This window comes from Lepidothrix coronata, unplaced genomic scaffold (genome assembly GCF_001604755.1).
Source record: "Lepidothrix coronata isolate B3197 unplaced genomic scaffold, Lepidothrix_coronata-1.0 Scaffold226, whole genome shotgun sequence".
Classification (NCBI taxonomy): domain Eukaryota; kingdom Metazoa; phylum Chordata; class Aves; order Passeriformes; family Pipridae; genus Lepidothrix; species Lepidothrix coronata.
In genome coordinates, this window is record NW_016690406.1 from 349,548 (window position 1) to 373,303 (window position 23,756).

The 23,756-nt window shown below is 39.3% G+C and overlaps 1 protein-coding gene across 14 annotated transcripts in view; it reads left to right on the forward strand.

Annotated features, from left to right (window-relative positions):
- Nucleotides 1–23,756, forward strand: part of ZBTB20 (zinc finger and BTB domain containing 20) — a 468,555-nt gene that overhangs the window by 348,195 nt on the left and 96,604 nt on the right. For 13 of the 14 annotated variants that reach the window (XM_017833966.1, XM_017833967.1, XM_017833961.1 and 10 more), the window contains one exon: nt 4,002–4,056. The exons of the other annotated variant lie outside the window; for it this stretch is intronic. The gene's annotated coding sequence lies outside the window, so the exon portion shown is untranslated. The remainder of the gene's footprint in view (nt 1–4,001; nt 4,057–23,756) is intronic. 14 annotated transcript variants of the gene reach the window in all.

The window sequence follows — 23,756 nt, forward strand, 5'->3', positions numbered from 1 at the left end:
ATGTTCCTGGGTTCTCAGTGAAAAGGACACTTAGGGGAAAAGGGTATAAATCAACAAATAACTGTGTAACCTGCAGAAATATAAATCTATGTAGATTAATCCGTGTTTCCTAAATTGCATACTAGATTGTAATTCAATCAAAGGGTAGGGGTCTTGTGACGTTTATGAACATTTATGGATAGTATGAACACTCAGATTAAATGTCAAACCTGGTATTCAGTTTAGAATCATGTATTATTGTTATTCATTAATATATGAAAACAACAATTATATCCACTAAAATCCTCAATTTAATTTTGCTGTAATCTGTCTCGGCTGTGTCAGAAATGCAGTGCAGCCTCTTTGCCCCCTCAGATCATTTAAAGGGCTCCACTGAATTTCAACTGTCTGCTCTTTCACTGCATTCCCCCAGAATGGCACTGGCTCCATTTGACCCCCTCTGAACTGCAGAATTCTCTAGTAAATTATTTTCTTTATCTTCCACTGGGATTAAATTTTAGTTTAGATAGCAGGTGTAGTGCATTCAGAAGGGGAGGGGAAACAAGACTGCATCTTAGATCCAATTCACTGAGTAGATTACATATGATGAAGCTGTGCCCTTCACTGGTTTATGTCAGTAAAGGGTGAAAATATTTCCAGGCAGACCAGTCATTTTAGGATTATCTGAATCTGTTATCAGTCCTTCAATCCTGCTTCTTCCCAGCCTGGGGCTGAAGGAATGCTCACCTTGGTAGTGCAGTATATCAGAGAGATCCTAAATCACTTTGCAAAAATGGAGCAGAATTGCATTTGAAGCAGGTTAACTCAAGCCATTTAGTGAATAAATTCTAAGAAGCAACTGAATGCCAATTGCAAAAATGTTTTTGACACCTAAGATATTCTCAATATTCTCAAGTCCCTGCATGGTTTACGGCCCAAATTTCACTGACTTCCAGTGGACTTTGACTTGAATGCCTCAGTCACTTTTGAAAATTGTAGTTAGCCTCATAAATCTATTATCTGCTTATATAAAGTAACTCATACCACTGGCTTTCACCATCTCAACTCCCCATAAATAGAAATTCTTCAGTGTTTAGGAACCTTATTCTCATTAAACTCAGGGGGGACTAGATTCCTAAATAGCCTTAACATTCAAATCTTGCTTGTCTTTTAGTCTTTGTGATTTAAATAAAATTTATTCAGGTAGCAAAGAAAGAGAAAGAGAGCAGAATCTGGCTGCAATGAAGGAAGGACAGGCTTAAGATTAGCCCTTGGTTATTCTGTCCAATGGCCAAAATGGCTTCTAAATAATAATGATTCATTAACACTTGGAATTCAATATAGAAAACATCAGTGGATTCCATTTGTCCATTCCACCAAACAGAGCCATACTGGGTTGAAAACAAATTACATAAATTGAGACAGGATACTATTCTGCTTCTAACAGAGCGACCTGGAGAAAACAGTGAGCTTTCTTAGACTTCATTTTCTTATGTTGTTATATAATAATATATCTTGAAGAAATCTACTGTGTTAATCTAATGTAATTAGGTTAAATGTCTCTAGTGACCAACAGTGCCATATCATAAAATGTTTCACCCCAGCATTTTAATGGTTCAGGTTCTGCTCATGGTTTCAATTAAGTTAGCATGATTGCACAGGGCAGTGACAACAGGATTTGGCCCACTTCTCTCCCGCATACGTGTTCTGCAGTTATCTAACCTGGAATGAATCATAGCTTCCTCAGACACGTCTTGTTTTTCCAGTACTTTACAGGGCAAGTTTTGTTTTCGTATATTTTCTTTTGAACAAAACTGGTAATCAAGTGTCCAGACCAATTGCAATCATTTAAAAAATTACGGTGTTTCAGTTCTGGTGATTTGCCAGATCCTGGTTTGCACCTTCTAGTATATTGTGCCTGTCTAAAATTACCCTACGGTTTTAATAAGGCACGACAATCTCGTTCACTTCTTACAGCAAATTTGGTGGTAATGTTGGTTTAAGTCATTACTCAGCACCTCCAGAATCTCAGGCTGTAATCTGTAGAATTCTTTGGCATCCATGTTGTCAAAGTTGCTTGACGTTTTCCCTTAAGAGACCTTGTTTTATGTTGCTTATAACAGAGCCAAACACTAACCACTCAGCCTAAAATTTTCCATTCTCTGAGTTTTTTTTCCCATACTGGATGCCTCCCACTTTTTTTTTCTTTTACTTTTTTTTTCTTTTTTTTTTTTTTTTTTTTTTTTTTTTTTTTTTAAACTCTGGGCCTCCAAGGCACATTCTTTGGCTCAGACCTCTTGTCTCAGGTTCTTCCTTGGTTTGCAGCTCACTGTCCCATCTGCCCAGAACCGTAAAAGAAATACTACCCAACTACCAGCCCCTAACAGTCCTTCACATATCATTTATTACAGATGAGCCTATGGGCTTCCATGATTAAATCTTCAGGAGCAATGTAAAGGAGAATAAGGGATACATGCTTAGCAATGGAGATTTTTTTCCACAGGAGAACTTCCCCCTTAAAGTTCATTAGAATAATAGCTTCTTGAAAGTAAGACCTTCTCTCCACCAGCCTGATCTTGCCCTTCCTTTCTTTTTATGTCATTTCAGCTTTTCAATCTGGGCAGAATCCATCCTGTTATCTGTCTCATGCAAGTCTTCCTTACATGTGGGAGCAGTCAGCTTCTTTAAAGAGAAATTTACTGTTAAACAGGGCCTCTCTGGGTGGCCTATCTGAAGGATGCTGTAAACATCTTGTTTCCTGCTCTACAGCTTTTATGATTCTCTCTGCTCTTTCCTCTATTTCTTCCACCTCCCTTGCCAGTGACCAACCACTAGATATGCAAAAATGCTTTCTCTCACACTCTCCTCTACCAGGACCATAAGTCCCACAAATAGTTGCTACAACTCTGAACAAATTTTCTGCCTGCCTTTCCTCTCTCTCTGCTGTGAGAGCTCCTCTCTTTTCCTTCACTGTCTCGTCATATTTGTATTTCTCTACCTCTTCCTGTAACTAGACAGGAAACAATGGTTGAGGGCCATGTCTTAAGTACTGTAGCACAAACATGGGTCTCATGGTCTTTGTCCACTGTGCTCCTCATTCCCTGATAGCAACCTTATGGAGAGCTCTGTCTGGTCTGTCTACCAAAATTTTTTTCAGCTTGGTGAAGGGAAGCAGGGACAGGACTGATTTGTAGCTCTGAACATTTGGGGAGCGTCTGCCTTTGTTTTGTGTGTCCAACAGGAGTATATCTTCTTGTTACAATTCAGAGCATCAGGCTTTGATTAATATTGTTTATTGCTTCATCCCAGGTTAATATGTTTTGGAAATAAATATGGAAATAAATATATTGACAATAAAGCTTAGATACTCCATAGCAGACCTGTAGTCTACCAAAAGTTTGCAATCCTTTAGCCATTCCACTTTCATGCAGTCATTTTTTTCTTAGGGGTCTCAGGGTAACAAATCAATCAAATCCGAAAGGTACTATGTTGACAGAAGGAACTAAGACAACACAATTTTTCTGTGCAGCTATCAGCTGTAATGTAAGCATTCTCAGCCCTAATAATAAGCCTAACCCCTCTTCTGTGAAGGTCAGGATTGAGAAGGCGAGTTCTGTTTCAGAATCCTGTATATCTGGCATGACTGGTAAGAAGGATGCCATTCAAGTCTGGCAGTGTTTTTGTGATAAGAGCATTTGTCCGTAGGAGCCACAAGCCTATTTCACGGAGACTGTTGAAAGGCCACCAGAGAATATTTAGTCTTTGCTGGCTTGGAATTATTCCAAGACTGAAAGGCTCCTGAACCACTACCAGTTTTCTCAGCTCCAGAGTTCTGGGGTCAGGTAGTTTAAAGCCTCCAAGATCTATGCAGTTTGTGAATTTAAAACACCTTTTTTTTTTTTACCTCTTCTGTGGGAATTGCTACCATCTGTAAGTCTCCTCGATCCCTGTTTTATATTGGTATAATTTAGTGTGTTTATTGTAACTTGATTTCCTTTTTTCTTTCTCCCTTTTCTTCTCAGATCACTCACAATCAGTTTGTGGCCTTTCTCTGAAGGAACCTTTTCTGTCTCTTGAGTAAGTATTTATACTAAACATTTTATACTTTTCATTGGTATGAGTTGTGAAGTTCCATCAAAGTTAGCCCAGGGCCCTTGTAAACTTTTCTGTTGCTCCCCATGGCCACAGGACTCAATATTGAGTTTTTCTTCTAATGCAGTCCAAGATTTCGATGCAGTGTCACCTTATGAGACTCAGATTTTAGTTCAGTGACATTGTGTGATTGATTGATCTGGAATTTATATGTGCATTTCTGGATGACAATATGGACGGTGTTTGTTTATACGTGGGAATATACTTGTCCTGATGGCCATTATGCCGTTGTGCTCTAATTCAAAATAAAACGGTATTCCATCCTGTGCAAGTGCACAACAAGTACAAAAAACAGTCAACTAGCATTGCTACCTGTCCTTGATGAAATTTGACCTTGTGGCATGGGACTCTTCTTTACGCAGTCCTGAGTGCTCTCTGACCTGCTCTTCTTATATGGGTAGATTAAATATGCTGTATTTTGTTTGACACCTGACCGTGTCAGGATTAAAAATCTATTAGTGGTTTCTTTGGAAGATGTTATGCAGGATTCTCTTCTCATCTGGTCTCCCTTTCACTTGAGTTTGGATACTGCTATATAGGTTGTTGATTTGGTGACCTTTTTAAGTGAAGAAAATACTATATTTGTTCAGAGTGTTGCATTTTTAAGACCCAGAACGAGAAGAATTAATTATTTCATAGTTTAAGTTTTGTTTTTTCCTTTTTTGGGGAATAAGGATCCTTTGGGAGTGTTTGTTTGTTATCATTTGAGTTTTAATTTTGTCAGGTTCTGACACATGATGGTTTTGCGCATTTGGAACAAAAACTCACATTTTTCTGGGATTCCTTCATACATATTGGCAGTGAAATCTAGTGCTTTTAAAACAATGACTCTTCTTGTTGCAATATAAAGAGAAATATAGCACTACCACTTCATAATATTTACCATAGTTAAGTAAAGACAGACCAAAGTTTTTCAAATGTCCACCAGCATTTAAAGCCACTGTTTTGGGATGTCCAAGGTGAAGCTATTTAGTGAATGCCAAAAATAATGAGGGCTTTTAAATTGGTTTAGAACTCCATGTCCAAATATGCCTAGACTTTGTGCTACTTTAGATCTCCATTTTGCAATTTAAATTCATGTCTCCTACCTGTTCAGAGAGGAAAGTAGATGATTGTAAAAGTGCTGCCTGGAATTTAAAAAAAAAAAAAAAGGCAGCATGGCACAGTAAGAAAAATAGCTCTTTCGTATTTGGGGGAGGAAGTCAACCTGCAAATCCGTAAATTTAATTTTGAGTAGTGTTTTGATTGTTGGGATTTCTTCAAAGAGATGCTGAAGTGCAAATGGACATTCATAATTTTTTCAGGGGCATACTGAAACAATGAAAGAGGTTTCTTTTCCTGATTCTAGACCTAAAATATGTGACTTTAACATTTAAAATTGACCCACTACTTTTGCGGTGTAGAAAGAAATGGCACAGCGCCTTCTACCCTGCCCTGTGGGCAGTAAGATGAGATATGCTGCAGTGGCTGCAGAAGGTGGTATGACAATGCCAGCTCCCAAGGAGATGTATTTGAGCTGACCTATCCTGCCTATGGTGTCCTCATATTTCTTTCCTTTCCCCTTTGCCTTTCATTATAAGGTGTCCCAAATCTGTAATTTACAACATGCTGTTCCAGTTTTGTTCTGATATATTTGCTACAAATAAGTAGGAGTCTATGTGTGTCGATAGCTCCCTGTGGCGGTGTCAGGCCTATGAGATGAGGGGAGCAGAGGCACCCACAGAATGTAACATGGCTTATGTCTTAATGTGACATTTATTTGACTCAGAAAGGCAATTGATTAAAGGCCCATCAGACCTTTGCCATCATGTATTATGTATTTATCCAGCAGGGGCGGTTTATAACAGCCCCTGACAAATCCCATTATTTTTGTTGCAGAACTTCATAATATCGATAAAAAGCATTAATGATACTCCGGGACGTGAAGCGTTAACACCACTGGTGTAACACTTCCTGCAGCAGTGGCAAAGCCATTTGTCTGTGGCAGAGAACATGTGCCTTCAACATTTGCACAAAGGCACCAGTTTATCATTGTTCTACCTCTGCAGGGCAAGGCGGTTTATGTGGAAGCAGCAAGCTGGCTTCATGGTAGGCAGGCATGTGGAAACCCAGAACCGAAATCCCTCTTCAGCAGCGCTTTGCTGTGTGACCATGCATAAGTTGTTTCCCGTCTGTCTGCCTTTGTTTCTTGACATGTAAAACGAGTCACATACTCTCTTGCTTCCTTAAATCAGGCTTATTCCACAGCCAGGAAGGTGCTTCTCCATTCCCAAATTAGCAAGCGCCATAGGAGCCCTACTATATTTCAGGCGTGTGCGTAGAATTTGTCTTGTTTGTACTGGTTCTCTCCTTTCTCTCTGGTAGTCAGGTCCTTCAGGCCACTGATAATCTGGGTTCTTTTCAGTAGCAGAAAAAGTATAATTGTGACATTTTTACATTAGAAGTTGTAGTGGTACCTCTCAAGCATGTTTCTTTTCTAGAGATAACAGATTTGTTCTGCCCTCTGCCTCAGTGTATAGCACCTGGGCTCTTTTTTCATATGCCTACCCATAATTTGTTGATGATTTAGTCTTTATCCTCCTCCCCAAGCTTACACAAGTGTAAGTCTAATTATGCCACCAGGGTTTTGGAGGTGGAAGGATTTCATGGATCTCTCCCCCAAACTGTATTCCCACTTAAGAGGAATACCATTAATCTCTGCTCCACTTGAATGTCCTCAGGACTTTGAGAGAAGGAGGTGTATTCTTGATCAAAAATTATCCTTTTCATGGAAGAAGTCTTCCAACCAGCCTTGAGCCTTTCACTCATAATGTCAGCAGCATGTAGTAGTATCAACAGTGCTTTACAGTAGGATAAATAGCTACAGTAGGACACTTCTTTTAATTCCAGAGCACTCCCCATTCAGATGGAACCCATACAATATTGAAAAGTTATCTGCTGTTAGCTTTGATAAGTGCAAATCAGAAGTGCACCAGAGTGATCCAGATACAAGGAAGTTGCAGGACATGTTAACCTAATTCCATGAACATCTGTCCATTGTTTTGAAATACATTTCTGATATAACTGAGTTGTACTGAGCTCCAGCATAATTCCTATCAGATTCAGCACTGACTGATTCTAATTCTTGTTATTTGACATCCTAGTTTAAAAAGAGGGGAGGAGGGGTGAAGAAGGAAAAAAGTGCAAAAAGTGCCATTTATTCCCCAGCTTCATGAAGACGTATTTGGTCAAGTAATGATGACCTAAGGGAAGCTGAGCAGCATCTTACTGATCTCATCATAGTTATGAGAACCATCCATCATATGGTCAGTGATTTGTATGTCAAAAGACACCCAGCAGTATTCCAGCCTGCCAGTTGCCAGTTTCTGAGAATATGTATTCACTTTTTCAGGCATGATGATCCTCAAATAGTCTTTGATATCTATGTATATGTCCCTGCTGTTGGTACTTGTTCACCACCAAACTGTCATCTGTTACCACTCTGAACCATCATCACGAAATAGCAACTAATTAGCACCCTCTGAATCCCTTTATTTAGTTCATGTGCTTAGTGCTGTTTGGCAGATGAGGAACAACAGTGATTGCTACATCAGGAACAGGGAGGAGGCATCTTTTCTCAGGTTTCTTAAGCAGCTCTCCCCTTACTTCAGAAAAGGATAATAACCTCCAGGTCAAGCTTATTCATAAATCAGAAATGAACATTTGCAAAATGCCAAAAAAAGTCTACATGTAATAAGCCTTATGTTTACAACAGCTTTCAAGAGTTAGCATTTTTCAAGAATTATCATAATTAATGTAATAAACAGACATGCAAATTATCCAGAAGAATCAGTTTATCTGCTGCTGAAAATAAGGAGGTTCTGAAAGGGAATGGTCACCTACACAGCAATCTGAGACAGGAATGGAATATTATTTCCCCAGCTTTTACGTGTTTCCTGAAGGAAGGGAATGTTCCAAAAAAGAAAACAACATGGGCAGAGGCACTTTATTTGGCATTTGCAAATGAGAGAAGTGGTGAAACAGCCTCGAAATGGCAGTAGAGCTGAAATTCTACTCTGATGTGTTTATAGAAATCACACTGTATATCTGGGAGTACACCTTGGGATGAATGTTCTTGAACAACTGCCACAACTTTATTATTTATCTGAAGACAGAGCCATCAAATAGAATTAAGCAATAGATGTACATAGAAAAAAAAAACCCTCCTTATTTAAAACAAATCTGATAATATTCATGGATTTGTTCTAAAACATCTGTGATAAAAATAGACCCGGTATCCATAGGGTTTATGGATACAGAGACATAGCCAGGTTAAAAAAAAGGGGGAAAATTTGGTACCAATTTTTCATTCAAGCATTAATTTAAGTGTTGACATTCAAATTGTTTAACAAGTAATAATGGCTGCACATAGCTGTGAACTTGATGTGTGGATTACAACAGAGGCACGTCTGCAACCTACTTTCTAACTGCAATGCCTACAATACATCCACTGAAGCTGGATGAGATTGAATTTAAGATTGGCCAGCATGACAGCTGAAAATGTCAGACCTTTCTGCCATTATGCATACTAGCAGTCTCTTTGTTCTGGGTTATTTTTCACTTACTTAGTGTAATATTATGTACTGATTGTTAGCTTTTTTGAAAATATTACAGATTACAGCAAAAAAAATGGGTTTTAACTAGACAGTTGTAGGAGCATAATATTTTAGATTTCGCTAGAAAAAAGAAGGGGACAGAAAGAAAATGCAGTTGTTCAAAGTGCTTTTACCCCACACTGGCATAATTTAATATATTTGGATGGAAAAGATCACCTTTCTGAATCAGTAGCAGCATTTCCTACAGCAGTTTGAATACCAACCATCAAAATATTAAGACAGACAAGTTTGTTAGGTTGAAATCACTGTGCAAAATGGTAACAAGTACTGAGTGTGGCAGAGTTTTTCAGAATATTCCGTTTGCAGTTCTGGTAAATTATCTTCCAACTTTGGCAAGCACATTGCTATTCTACAATTATATCACCAAATGTCTCTCTGTCTTTTCTGAAATGTATTGTTTAGTCCTTCTCCTAGAGCAGAAATCCTCTTTGATGCACCCTGCTTTAGCATCATGTTGTCTATCTCTCTCCATAAAATGTACACACCAGATATAAGATAAAAATGGTACCAAGAACAAGTTGTGCTGGTGGAGTGGTTACTATGAAACACAGTATCCAGAAATACATGATTTTCCAAAAGTCACCTCCTGATCAAGGCACCATAGATTTGACTATTGAAACTGGCACCAAAATATGAATGCTCACGGAGGTCTACATGCCCAACCATGTGTCCATATTCATACTGAATGTCCTATGTGTGAGACACAATGATTGAAAATGAGCTTGAAAGAGTATCTCCTCCATCTCCTTTTCCTTTCCGCCTCTCCCACTTAAAAAAGAAGTGAAACTCATCTGCCATGTAGTTCATTTGTGTGCCATTACTGTGTAACATGTCAAAGCACTTGTGAGTCTTCAGGCCATGCTTCATGAAGGCTGTTTTACCTTTTGGTGGGAATGGGAACTCTTAGACATAAAAGATTCACAGCGTATTAAGAAATAATGTTTCCTTCCTCTGAAGTTCACTGCTGCTGCTTTCCATCATTTTGGATAATATCATGCTGAATATGGTTCACAAATTCAGCCCCCCAGGTAATATTTTCATTTCATATGTTTGCATGCCCAAGATATTAGATTTTTATACATCACTGAAAGGAAATGCTTTTGGATTTGAATAGATCTCACTCTCTCCCATTCCATCATACTGAGTTTTAAGTTTAATAGAATATCTGTATCAGTTTTCTGAATGCCGTTTTCTAATGTTTTAGCTTCTTAAGCATACTCTAAACAGCTTGATTTTTCAGGGACAAAATTGGAATCCCAACTTCAAATAGCATACAATTTAGAAGTATTCATGCTTCACTCAGTCACCAAAGTAAGGATCAATTGCAACATTTGGATCTGGATGTGTATTTAAATTTCATATTTTTCATATTTTTCTATGTTCACTTATCCTGGATATCTGTAAAAGGGATTAATTGCATTTCACTTTTTGTAGTAAATCCACTTTTGCATGAAAGACAAAAAATAATGTGTTACATTCTGGATGCTCTGCAATATGCACTGAAGGTTGTGAAGGAAACCTACTATGTGTCATCAGCATATAACCAACCCCAAAGAATGAAGTGTTTCAGACATTGGTTTTCAATTTTTACACTTAAAAAATCCTTCAAGTTTTGGGATTTAGGGCAAATTTCTTGTGTGAATGTCCACGCATACTTAGCATGGTCTAGTCACAACATTAAATAATTCAATTTTGCTCCAGAAGGCTAAAACAAAGATACAGCTTTTCTTCCAGTGGACTTTAATGGAAAGGTAACAATTCAAGTCATTGAAATACGCGTGGACTGAGGCATGCCTCGAGGATGATTGTCAAAAGTACTGTGTTTTTTCTTAGCTTGTTGAAAATAGATTGGCAGATCATTTATTTTGGAGGCTGCAAATTAATCTCACATTGATACCTTCTGCTGTGACTTCTGTGGCACTGTCTTCACCTTCTATCCTGGCGTGGCTGTGCTTTGATGCACGTCATCCTGGTACATACAGTGTGCCAGGGCAACACTATCACCTTGCTAAGGGTCAGCCCACTTTTTCCTATTGAAGAAATTCACAGTACGTCATAATCTGACTAGATGAAGAAAAGCATGTAGTGTGTTCAGGGAGAAGCAATGCTTTTGTAAGTGCTTCTGTTCACCAAGTATTTCTCCTCCACACCGTATCCAGCAGCATTTTGTTGGGAGACGGGGTCCAGCATTCAAAGGAGATCTAAGGTATTCAGCAAACAGATTTTGTGGATGAATGGCCATCCTGTTCTGGGAGTAAGAATATTTTAAAAGCACAAAACTGAACTACATATTTAATTCAACTGTATAAGTAAACTGCTGAGTGAGAAGAAGAGAACCATAGAAATAATATTGAAACATTACAGATGAATGAGGCCTAAATATTGCTAATGAGCAATTTATTGAAGTTGACTGATCCCTTTATGGCTGTTAAGCATGCTCCCAATTTTTCCTAATCTATGGCCCCTCCCTTTGAGGCACCTCATAAAGAAATATTACCTACTCCACCCAAATCTGAGCAAATACAAAATGCTATTTTTTTAACTAAAAAATTATGGATATATAGCCTTCACCTTGCCCAATAATTCTTTCTTTGCCACTGTTCCATTCCCCCTTCAGGTTAGCACTTATTCACCTTACAGTCCTTTTGCAAATCTTGATCTAAACTCATAATTTCCCTTGTGATACTCTATCAAATACTCTACTGATAAATTAAATTTACTGCATTTCCTTTGTCTAGATAATCAGTTATCTTATCAAAGAAAGTGATCAGGTTAGTCAACTACAAACTACCTTTGGCAAACTCATGTTTTGTTTTATCCAATTTTCCATTTACCTTCATACCTCTTCCGTTATTTTTTCCTTCAACATTTGCTGCACTCATACTATTGAAGATTCTGATGTTACATCAACATCAAACAGGTGTGAGATCAGAATCAGTTTCAATGTGCTGTAGCACAGCTTTGCAAAAGGCTGTTCATTCTCATGTCTGCAAAAAGCTAAGTTCTCATCTGTCAGACAAATAAAATATCATTTTTTATTTTTCATTGTCATTATAGCAAAGGGCAGGTGAGCTGATTTTGAGCATTGGCTGGTGAATGTTTGCAATGATGTGCAAAAGGGTTTCTAGAGATAGAATCAGAGACATCTACCTGCACATGAGAGTGCTTGGGCACTTGCATTAGCAAAACCTTAATGTATGTATCAGTAATGAAAATCTTAATTAAGAACGCTGCATCATTGTCCATGAACACTCTTTCTTTTTCTGTGTGTGAAGTCCTTTGTGTATTGCAGCATCTACCTGGTCCAGACAGACAAAGCCCCTTAAAGAGTGTGTCTGGCAGATCTTCTCTTGATTACTACTGGATTTACTACTAGTAAATGGCAAACTCTTACTCTTCTTTTGTCTTGACACTGGAACTCAGAATAGTAGAGCATATAGCATAACATACAATTTGTTTGGATTTTTTCTACTGCTTTTTCCACTTCTTTGTTATGTTGGTGGGTTTCAAAATCCAGTAGCATTGATTAGAACTGAATAGTGTAGCTTAGAGTTGCCAAAATGTCAATGCCAAATGACACCTATTTACCTGATGGCACATCTTTTCCTTTAGAAACAATACACTTGCCTAGGCCATGTTCTGTATGCACAACTAAGTGTGCTAATGGGATGTGACGACTCAGATTTAAATCTCCCTAAACTCAGGAAATTTAGAGTTAAGGTTCCCACAGCAACCTTACCTCTGCCCTTGCTTACAATAGGGTTTCTTACTGATCCCTACCTGTGGGCTTTACAATGCAGATAGTACAGAGAGAAGACAGTGCAATGGATAGGAACTGCTTTTTTCCCTGTAATTGTATTCTAGTGACATTTATTTGTTGAGCACTGCTTGTATGTTTAATGTGGTTTGAAACACATTCAGAAAACCTCTCAAAGTAGTGGACATACAACTGAGTTATAGGTGTATTGATAAAAGTACATGAAGATGTGTCTTCTGACATTGATGGTTTCTGTGGACTCACACCTGCATGGTAGGAGGATATGTCCCAGGAAAGGCAAGAGCAGGAGGGTGCTGTTATTTATTTTGAATAAGAAACAGCTATGGAGTCTCTTCTTGTCTGTACAAATCAGCACAGTTGAGTCTCATATAAAAACCTATAAATGCAGTGACTTTCCTTTTGCATCTTTAGAAAGAGTTCCTCCAGCCTGACAGAAGAGTTCATGCTGAGGCCAGTGGTTCATGCAAAGTCATGTATGCCTTTACGTTGTCATATAAAAAAATAGTTCTGAGAGCAAAACCCATGTAATCCAGTAATCCATCAGACTACAGCTGCTGTTTCAGCCTTCACTAATATTCTCAAAACCAACACTTATTCCTCTAAGACATTAGAACCTGGAATATTACAGATTAAATGAAGTGAGATCTAAAGATGATTAGGGGACTGGAGCATCCCTCTTATAAGAAAAGGCTGAAGAAGCTGGGCCTTTTTAGGCTGCAGAAGAGATGACTGAGAGGGGATCTTACCAAGGTATATAAGTACAGCAGTGTGCCCTTGTGGCCAAGAAAGCCACAAGGTATCCTGGGGTGCATTAGGAAGATCATTGCCAGCAGGTCAAGGGAGGTGATCCTGCCCCTCTACTCAGTCCTAGTGAGGCACATCTGGAATGCTGTGTCCAGTTCTGGGCTCCTCAGTACAGAGGGACATGGAGCTCCTGGAGCAGGTCCAACAGAGGGCAACAAAGATGATTAAGGGACTGGAGCATCCCTCTTCCAAGGAAAGTCTGAGGGAGCTGGGTCTGTTCAGCCTCAAGAAGAGATGACTGAAAGGAGATCTCATCAGTATCTATAACTGTCTGAAGAGTGAGTGTCAGGAGGATGGAGACAGACTCTTCTCAGTGGTGCCTAGCAATAGGACAAGAGGCAACAGGCAGAAAGTTCCACCCGAATATGACTTCTTTACTGTGTGAGTGACCATGCGCTGGAGCAGGTTGCCCAGGATGTTGTGGAGACATGTCTCACTGGAGACATTCAAGAGCCATCTGGATGCAATTCTGGGCAGTGTGCTCTGGGATGACCCTGCTTAAGCAGGGAAGTTGGGCCAGATGACCCAGTGTGGTCCCTTCCAACCTTACCCAGTCTGCAGTTCTGTGAAATGGCTGATTCGTAACTGCTTGGTATCATGGCAGTGCATTTCTGTCTATGCCGAATATCAACAAGGAAACATCTCCATCTGAAATGATGCTGTTCTATACTGAAATGCAAATATGCAATAATTAAAACTGTAGAAGTATGTAACACCAAATTGAATTCAGAATCTCTATGGAAAGCTATGGCTATCACAGCAGAGTGCCAGGTGTTATGGGCAAGGTGAAAGGATACGGTTGTCCTTGTCCCACCTTAAGTGCCAGTTCCAAGGTTTTTAGCAAGTACATAATCATAGGTTTGTACTAGTAGTTGAAGCATGATCTTGAAAGCAGACTGTGCTGCCTTCATGTTTTCTGACCTTATTGCCAGCTATTAGTTCACCAACCATTAAAATTCATGGTGACTGGCCTGGGCTTGAAGAGAGCGACCTTGAGCCACTTGCCAGCAGACAAGGCTGAAGAGTGCGAGTGTCCAGCTGTTACCAGTCTCTCTGGAGTGCATGCAGCCAAGCTGGGTCTTGTGAAAACACCAGGCTAGAGCTTTAGCCGTGCTCTTCCAGAGTGCATGTGTGTATGTATGCAGAGTGCCCCATATGCAGGTCCAAGCTTGCTCCCAATGTAAACAGTGTCCCCCAGTCCTCCCTGTTACAGCTCAGCTCAGTCACAGATTGCAAGAATAGTGTCCTTTTTTTTCCTGGTTTTTTTTTGTACTGGTCATTTACACAATTGACTGTCTACCATTAGAAAAGCGTAGGTCAGTGTCTGGGAGAATATTTAAGAAAATAAATATTTTTTAATATGGTAAAAACCTTTTCATTTCAAAACTAAACGGTTTCAAACATGTCAGTGCAGCTACTTCTCTTTCAGGACTATGTACGTGTCAGGTTTGATGTTTTAAAACAAAGCTGTGTTATAATTATACGAGCATGTTTGAGAAAAAAAAGCTTATGGAAAACTTAACAGCTGGAAACTGTTTTTTACATACTTGGATGACTCAAGAGCAGCTGAATGGCTTTTTGCAAAACTTTACCAAAAATGACATTTCTGGATTGAGACAAGGCATGAGAAATAGCAGCTGAAAAGGTAACGGTTTCACAAAGGTATGAGCAAATATAGACAGAGATTATTTAATTCTTCAACTTCCACTGTACAGTCATTAATGTAATGCTATAAAAATAAAAGGATTTGTATTTATATAGGTTTTCAAGGATTTGAAAGATCTGTACAAGACTTTAAGGAACTAAGCTTTGTAGATGAGAGTTAATCAAATATTAATATTTATATTTCATTGGAATACCACGTATTCAAACAGGAAAACAAAGACATAGAGAAAGGTAGAGGGCTTGCCAGACTTTACACAGAAAGAGAAGAAGACCACATTTAGCACCAATGCCTTTGGATCACTCAGCTTGGCGTGAGAGCACGCTTGGCATTGGGGAGCTCCTGGCTTACCTCTCTCTCTGACTCCCATTTCAGGCACACCCAGCTTGCAGGTGAAGAGCCTCACTCACACACATGCACTGGGCTCAGATACTCAGCTCCCTTCTTTCTGTCTCCCCACTTCATTCCCAAAGGCAAAGTCTGACAAATTCTGCCTGCTGTGATTGTGAAGCTTGGCCATATTCAAATATCACCCCCAATTGCACACATACATATACTCCTCCTTCTCTCCTAGTGCTCCTGAGGACTGTCAGGGTGAGAGAGCTGTCACCAGAAACCTATTCTAGGGTCTTTTTCAGTGCATGGTCCAGTCTATAACTCAGTAACAATCACTTTACTGTTTGAAACCTCAGTCACTGAATAAATACGATTTTACTGCTGCTTAGTTTGGATGTTGAGCTGTATTGGAGGAAACTGCTCTTCTTTCATGCTGAATTTTTTTTCAGGGTGGTGTGTGTGAAAAATAACACAAATAGGAGTGTTTTTGGATGGTCACACTGAACAGTCAGCAAGAAGAAAAGAACAGTATGGTGAAGGGGAATCTGTTTGTAGTGAAAGCAATATGAGCCTGTGGTTTGCTAATGGGACCAAGAACATGGATTTTTTACTTTAACCCTAGCAGTATAACTCCCTCCAATGCTGAGGAAATCACTTGATCTTCTGTTGCTGCACCTCAGTTTCTTCTTTGTGTTGGTGACCACCGTGACCCAACTCAACAGAATACCATTCCTCTTGAAGTTCAGATATTATCAGAGGTTTTGTAGAGATCTTTTCTAACCTAACAAGCCCACTCCTTGTCAATGCTCAGAGTGTCATTTTCTTACTTTTCCAGCTAAACAGGCTTTTATGACTTTTACTTTCTTAACTGTGCAGAATCACCAATTCTGAGAGCAAGATCAAGACCCCGTGCTGCCTTGTGCGTTATGCAGATTTTCAGTAGCAACCCCAGGTTAAGAATTTGGTGCTGATATTTTCAGTGGGACATAAATATAATTTCATTTTGTAAACGCAGTTATCTGAGCTTCTTGAGAAATGCTAATCATGAGACATTGCCATCTTTGCAGGCACATTTGCAGTAGCACTAGATTTGGTTAGATTTAATCTATGCACATAAACTGTGCATTCACATGAAGAAAAAACTTCAATTTAGCCAGCTAGGAGCACCTAACTCCACAAATTCCCTCAGCAAAAGCAGGGTGTCATCAATCTTTTCTCAGCTTTTCTGAAGTTTTGGCTGTGTGCCCTATGTGTTGACCATCTTGCTCATGAACGGCCTCAGTTTTGTTTTCCTGTTATCATTTCCACTTTGAGGTGTCTAGTGTTGCAGTGGTTCTCACAAGAAGCTGTCCTTGTACTCCTGCCAAAACCAGAATCACAGCCTAAGCCAGCCTTTAACTGGGCATTAGAAGGAAATGACACTCTTCTCATTTTGCTAGCAGTATCACTTCCTCAGCTTCACAAATCATTATCTGATCCAAAACTTCTCTGTTACTGTGTTTAAGTGTTTTGCAGTTCTTGTACCTAAAAAAACTGCTGAGCAGTGTTGTTATGCATCTCTCTCCTTCTTGTATGTGTATATCCTGTGCACCAGGAAGTGCCAGGATCATGGATCTTTTTATTAGAACTCATCAGTTTTTGCTTTCCTGAGTCATCTTTTAGATTGTATGATTTTTAAATATTTGTTGGCTAGAGGATGATATGTTGAGATGACTGGATAGAGAAAAGAGGAAAAGAATTACTAAAAGGCAGAAGTCAGGAAGTTGGGTAGTCTGTTGAAGATAAATCCTATCCTAGACAAAAAGTTACATCCTGTAATGCCCAGGGCAATTTGAGTATAACAGAGTTTCAGGCTGGCAAACTGTCTGTTTTTCTGCAAACTATTATGAACAGAACTTAAAAAAAAACAAAAACAACCAACCAAAACAACACAAAAACAATAAATAGAAGATTAAATACAATTACATTTGAACTCTGGTGGAAGTAGGACAAACAAATCTAGTAAACAGTCTTGGAAAGTATTTCCCATTATAATCCTTACAAGAACTGGCATGATTTAAATAGCACAGGTGTATATGGGATGCATTTAGGAAGCAGCAGAAACTTCGCAGCATCCTCTTTGTTCCCACTCCACCTCCAGCAGGCTTTTGTTCCTCAGCGTAGCTGCCTTTGCTGGACTGCATCTTAAGCTGTTGCCAGTTTTGGCTGAAAGTTTTCAGACTTCATCACTGAAAAAAAAAGTAGGGAGAGAAACAATTAAAAGTTTCATTTTTCTTGCCTAATTGAAACAGCAAAATTGGTTTGGCTGTTTTGGCAAGAGAGGCAAGGCAGAAAGTACAGCCTCTCCCATTTTAAATAACATAACTATTTTACAGCCCACTTTGCACAAATGGAGCCACAGTGGTAGGCAGGATGGGTTGTGAGAGAAAGAGACTGTAAGGAGAAGCAATGCAATCTCTTGCATCTATTAAACAACAATATGGATATTTAAATTTCTATATGCACAAAGTTTTGTTGAGCTTTCATAGCAAGGCTGTGCTACCTGTATATGTGTGGTCCACCTGCATATATTCACAATTTGTGAATTCGTGAACCTTTCCCTCCACCCATTTACAGTTTACCCAGGGATTTAGCAGAGTTTTGCAGTCTCACAGAAGTCTGGCTTGTCAGATGTAGCCTTAACTGAAATTGGTTTGTATTGCAACAGGATTGGTGGGAGGATCAAAGTCTTACTGTAAAATAAAAGGAGGGTTTTGGTTTCTGTGTGCTGAAATGTTTCTATTTCCCTTCATTTTTTTATTAGTGTATTAAGCAATTGAGTTCTCCGGTAGTAAGCAAAATACTGTACCAAAGCGGTTATTAAAGAGAGGATTGCCTCTTTGGTTACTGGGAGAAGGGGGTGCATGTTTCTTGTACGAAGGGTCTCAAAAACTGTGTTCTCTTAAAGTTGATCAGCATTTTGTTTTAAAATCACAGAGGTGTGTACATAGACAACATGATATATCTGATAATTCTAGCTTACCCTGAAGAACCTGTGGTCGGCTAGAAATTTGGCAGATTGTCTCTCAGGTCAGGAAGTAGTTCTGGTTTACAAATTTAAAAGCCAAAATCTGTTTTAGTATTTCTTAAATGTCAAAACAACCCTCTGACCTTGAAAATTACTTTCTCTGTATACTTTTAGGGTTTTTAAGCAAAAAACAGGCCTTTTTCCTAGTGAAATATGGTAACCTGTTAGTCATCAAATTGAGAATTTAGAGAAGAGAAAGCGACACTAACTCATCTTTCCTTTTGCCTGTGCAAGAAGGGGCTTCATTCGTATCAATGGCAGCTGGAGGGAAAAAGACTTGCTAATCTTTAACTGTGCTTCCAGTTTATTTCCATAATGTACAGTGTGTCTTCTTGAATGACAAGTCCTCCATCTGCGGTGTTTCAGACCTTATAACAATAATAACTGGGAGGACAAGTTTCTCTGCTATCAGAAGTAACCTCCAGTGCCTTGATTTTGGTCTGTCCCCATGTAAGCACGGCAGGAAGGTAAAGGCCATCTTTAGTGCAGCTGGCCAGTTGCACGCTTCTGTAACCCAAGCTGATAATTTCTGACCCTTAATATGATCCATTGAACTTAAATATGACATTTCAGCAGCCCATTTAGTTGATGTATCTTCAGTATTCTCCTTTTCCGGAAAGTAATTTGGCCACTTCTGGTGGAAGTCTGATGGTTTTCCCTCCTCTGAAAATATTCCCTTCCTTCATCCCTTCTTCATCCACATCTTCTTCTTACTCTAGCATTTCCATTTAGAAAGCAGGCATCTGTGTGGTGCCCCTGTTTCCATCCTGCAGTTCTCACTGTGAATGAGAAGTAGCATGGGACAGAGCAGTCTGAAGCCCATCTCTCTTCCCTGGAAGTGGAGCATAACACATCCTACCTGTTCCCAGATGCTGCTGCTCTGCGCAAAAGCGACTTCAGATCCTTTTGGTTCTGATATGATGAACCTCAAAACTTCTTACGGTGTGAGCTCTGAACCTCTTCTGCCTCAGTTATTCATAGTATGTAAAATTACTGCATTCTCCAAGACTTTCTATCCAAGGAGTTGCAGTTACTAAATAATTGTTAATGACTTAGCTTTCCCTGGATTTTGTGGATGGATTTCCATGGATTCTGTGAAGTAAGGGGGTCATATTTTCAGCACTTAGCTTCGGAGGAAACTGAGGCACAGGATGAATCACTTCTGGATTTAACAGAATACCAGAGCACAGATTTCTTTGAATTTAAGTGTCATTTTAAAAGATTTTCTGAGAAATCAGTTGAAATGTCTGCCTCAAGTAGTCTACTGAAAAGTATTTTATAAATAACTGAGTGGTCTTTACAACAATCGATTAATTAGGTACCATTGTTATGCAGAGATGGGAAAACCAAGGCATAGTGTTTGCTTAAGGTCAAGCAACCTGAGAGCTTATGCTCATGGAGTTAAGCAGCTTGCTTTTCTTAGTCTATTGTGATTATATTCCTTCTTTTCTCCACGTAGTTGATCATTTAAAAGATTGAACAAGGCTCTTCGGAAAAGAGATTAAATTTTGAGGTGTTGGCTGTAGTGTTCCAAGGTGATGGTTGTCCACCCAGTTTACAATGTAGTATTATAAATTATGAAGTAAATTAAAATGCTGAAAAGTAATATGTGCTTGTTGATATGCCAGTGTAATACAGAAAAAAACCACCTACTGCTGATCTGTAGTTAAATTATTTAATCTAGAACTAATCTACTGCTCAATCCAGTTTTGAAAATGGAATAGTTTTATCGTTGAAAATAATTAATTGTTCAAACCCATCGGGCTAAATCCAGCAGTGACCTAAATGGTAGAATTACACATCAGACACAAGTGTGTGGGAAAATAAGTACCAAATTAATATATGTTGCCCTGATTCTCTCTTATCCTGGCCAGTATCACACACTTTTATTGGTAGGGTTTTTTGCTTGTGCTGGCTTTGCCCCCCAATTCCTCCCTCCAGCATTTGAGTTCCAGCACTTTTATGACTATCTCACAGGGAAAGTTAGTAGAGGTTTATATTGTCTCTGCCCTGCATCCGTTTACACCCATTCTGTGACCTGTGATGGGGCTCAGGCCCAGCTGGTCCTGGCGAAGAGCTTTGCTCAGTAGGGCTGACTCCACGTACGGCAAGGGGAGCTTCCTGCCAGACCATTCTGGATGACCTTAGCTGAATTGCTACTGTTCACCCTGGTGTGAAGGTGAGCAGATCTCGGCCCAGTAGCCCTCAGTCATGAGGTGTTTCCAGCACCTCGTTTCAGGAAAAATACCGAACCCCTTGGAAGAAAAAGAAAAAAAAGAAAAGTGCTTTTTTTCTCCCTCTTTCCAAACGCTTCCGCAGAACAACATGGGGAAAAGGAGAATAGCAAGTATTCAATGGGAAATTTTTTCTTCTTTTTTTTTCTTCTTGGAGAAAAAAAATCCCCCCACAAATCAAAACAAGATGGAGCGCTGGAGCCCCACCTGCTGACTTGAGGAAACAGAGAGAAGGAAGGGAAGATGCCTGGTCCTGTGCCAAGCATTCAGCACTGGGCTTGTAGCACTGTGATGTGGCACTTGAAGCTCTAGGGGCCTGGAGCCAGCGTTACAAATGCAACAAGAACTCTCATGAAAACGAGCCTCTTAACAGCATGTTGAGCTGGTCTGTGATGGCCTCAGGAAATCCCCCTGGCTAGACAGGGCCTTTTTATCCACTACATTGCTCTGACTCAAAGAGAAATCTCACGTAACTTCCTTGACCAGAAACTGAGCATGCATGTAGTCTGCAGCACAGGGCTTTGCAATTTCCTTGTTTTCAGTTAATTATTACCCTCTTTCTGCTCTGAAGAAGTCTGCCCTGCCTTTCTTTGCTGTCTCATCACACTTAGGGCCCAATGCTTCGAGCGTGTGTCATGTTCTCAGCCATCAGGCTTCATGCTATCCTTCCTTTGTGGTCAGATCCTTAGCTAATGTACACTGGCCTAGGGCCATTGATTTGAGTTGGGATTTTCAGTCGTTGAACATTTGGCCCTTTGAAGCCTAGAGAACTACTCCTTTTTAAAAGCACCACAACTGACACTACTTGTTTTCAGGCTCAGTACTAGCTACAAGCAAATGCTTGTGTATTAATTACAACAAAGAGCAAATCTACTTGACATTTGATTTTGTTTTTCTTGTTTCCTTGCAAGCTTGAGAATGAGCTGCTTTTGCCAAAAAAAAAAAAAAATAAATCAAAATGCATTTCACGCCTTTTTTTTTTTTTTAACTTGAAATAGGCCCCTTGGAAAAACTGACATGTTAAACACCAGGAAGAAAATGATTATTTGGACATATGGCTTCTCTTCCTGAACTTTGCAGAGAGGTTAGATAACGCTCTTTCACATCTTAAAAGACTAGACTGCTGCTACATTACTAACGTATTCTTATGTAATAATCTGATACTGATGATACTTTATCCAGTTCTAGTAGTGTAAGACTCATTTACGGTTCGGTCAGTTGTGAGGGATTTGGTTTTTTTACAGATTATCTTCTAATTTGTTGGTTTTTTCATTACACTGTCCTGAAGTAGAATATGGAATAAAACAGAATCATGCACAAAAATATATTGCAGCTCTGTCTTTCAGGAGGGTTTTGCATTGTATAGATTGTTTCTATTAAACACTGCATGATTAGTACAAAAGTAAAACCAAATTTTAAAATCCCACTCTTAAACTAAGAAAAACTCATCTGAACCCATATATTTACTTTTAAGATAAGGCTGTTTCATAAAGTGAACAATGTGTAAGAATTAAAATAAAGGTGTCAAACCATCTGAGATAGTGAAATATCACAGAAAGATTGTCATTACCCTTGTCACAACTAATGTTAGCAATCATGTAAGGTCTGCAGGTACTTGCAGAATGCGCAGTCATATAGATGAGCTGGCCAGAAAATAACAATGTCCCTCAGTGAAAATATTTGCAATTTTGGAGTGTGAGAATTAAACTTTATGAAACTTTTTCATAAAAAAACTAGGTTTTAAAAGACCAGGGCCAGGACTTCTCCAGTGGGTGAGGGAGTGTGGGAGCCTGTTCACTTCCAGGTCTCCCTCATCACATCCTTACTCACCTGGGTCTAGGGTCAGCATCTTTCTCTGACTTTGAAACTTTGAGTTTCTATCCTGGACCCAAGAAACTTCCCTAATAATACTTTCTGTAAAAACTATGTTTACCACAAGTTGTTTCATGTTCAGTGGCAGAGCTCTGCCATGGAAAATTGTGGATTCACAGAATTCTGGAATAATGAAAATCAGAAAGGACCCCTTAAGTCATCTGGGTCCAGCCCTCACCCTACTCAAAGCAGCATCAGTGAGGACGAGGTTACTTTTTAAAGCAGCTTGTTCATGTCCATGTATATCCTTCTTTATGTAAATATATATATATAAATATATGTGTATCAGTTTTATAAGTACTTATATCCTACTGTGCATTTTTTCAATAACCGTGTTTCTGAAACTTGAGATTTTTAGAATAATTTTAAGTTCGCTCAATGATAAGCAGAAACTCTTGATCAGAAACTGTCCTGCACAGGAATGAATGCGCAGCTGTACAGTCACTGTACCAACTCTTGCTGACCCTCATTCTTTCCTTTAATTGCAAGACCACTTTGTTTATTGACAGTGAGTAGTAGGGGCTTAAATATGTAACCTAAATCATAAAGTAATGCTGTAACCAAGGACTGGCATTGACTATTCTTAGACTGAACCCTGTTCCTGCACAGAGAGGAGACCCCAATTCTGCTACCCTGCATTTACTGCTGCTGTCTGTGGCACACAGAATGTTCTCCTAGATGGAGCAGTGGTCTAATCTGATGTGGCAGCTCCTACGTTTTTATCTTGTAAGTGCTTTACTTACATGAATTAATTCTGAAAACACTCCTGTGACGTTAGTCATTGTTATGATTCCCATTTTAGAGACCCTGTGTCTAATTCTTAATTATACTAATTCTTCCTTATGCTGGTGAGGTTCTGGATCTGTGAAAGGGTCTCCCAGTTCAGGGAGATGGATTGCAGAAATGTCAATGGCAAAATGAGAGTTCTTTGCCCTCTGGCAATTTTCTGTTTTTTCTAAGGTTGGAGAGAAATATTGGAAGATGAGTATAAAAGTGGCTCTGTTGATTTGTACTAGGGGCTACACAGGAGATGCATAGCTCAAGCCTGTAAGAGGTGTTGTGTTAGCCAAAATTAAATTATTGAGATTGTTGACACTTCTTTCAGTGTGGCCACAATCTCATCAGAAGAAAGTGAACACCACCTCTGCTGGCCCTTCTTTTCCTTTATGGGGTAACATTATCAGAAAATTGACAGCCTACCTCCCAAAGTAAAAAA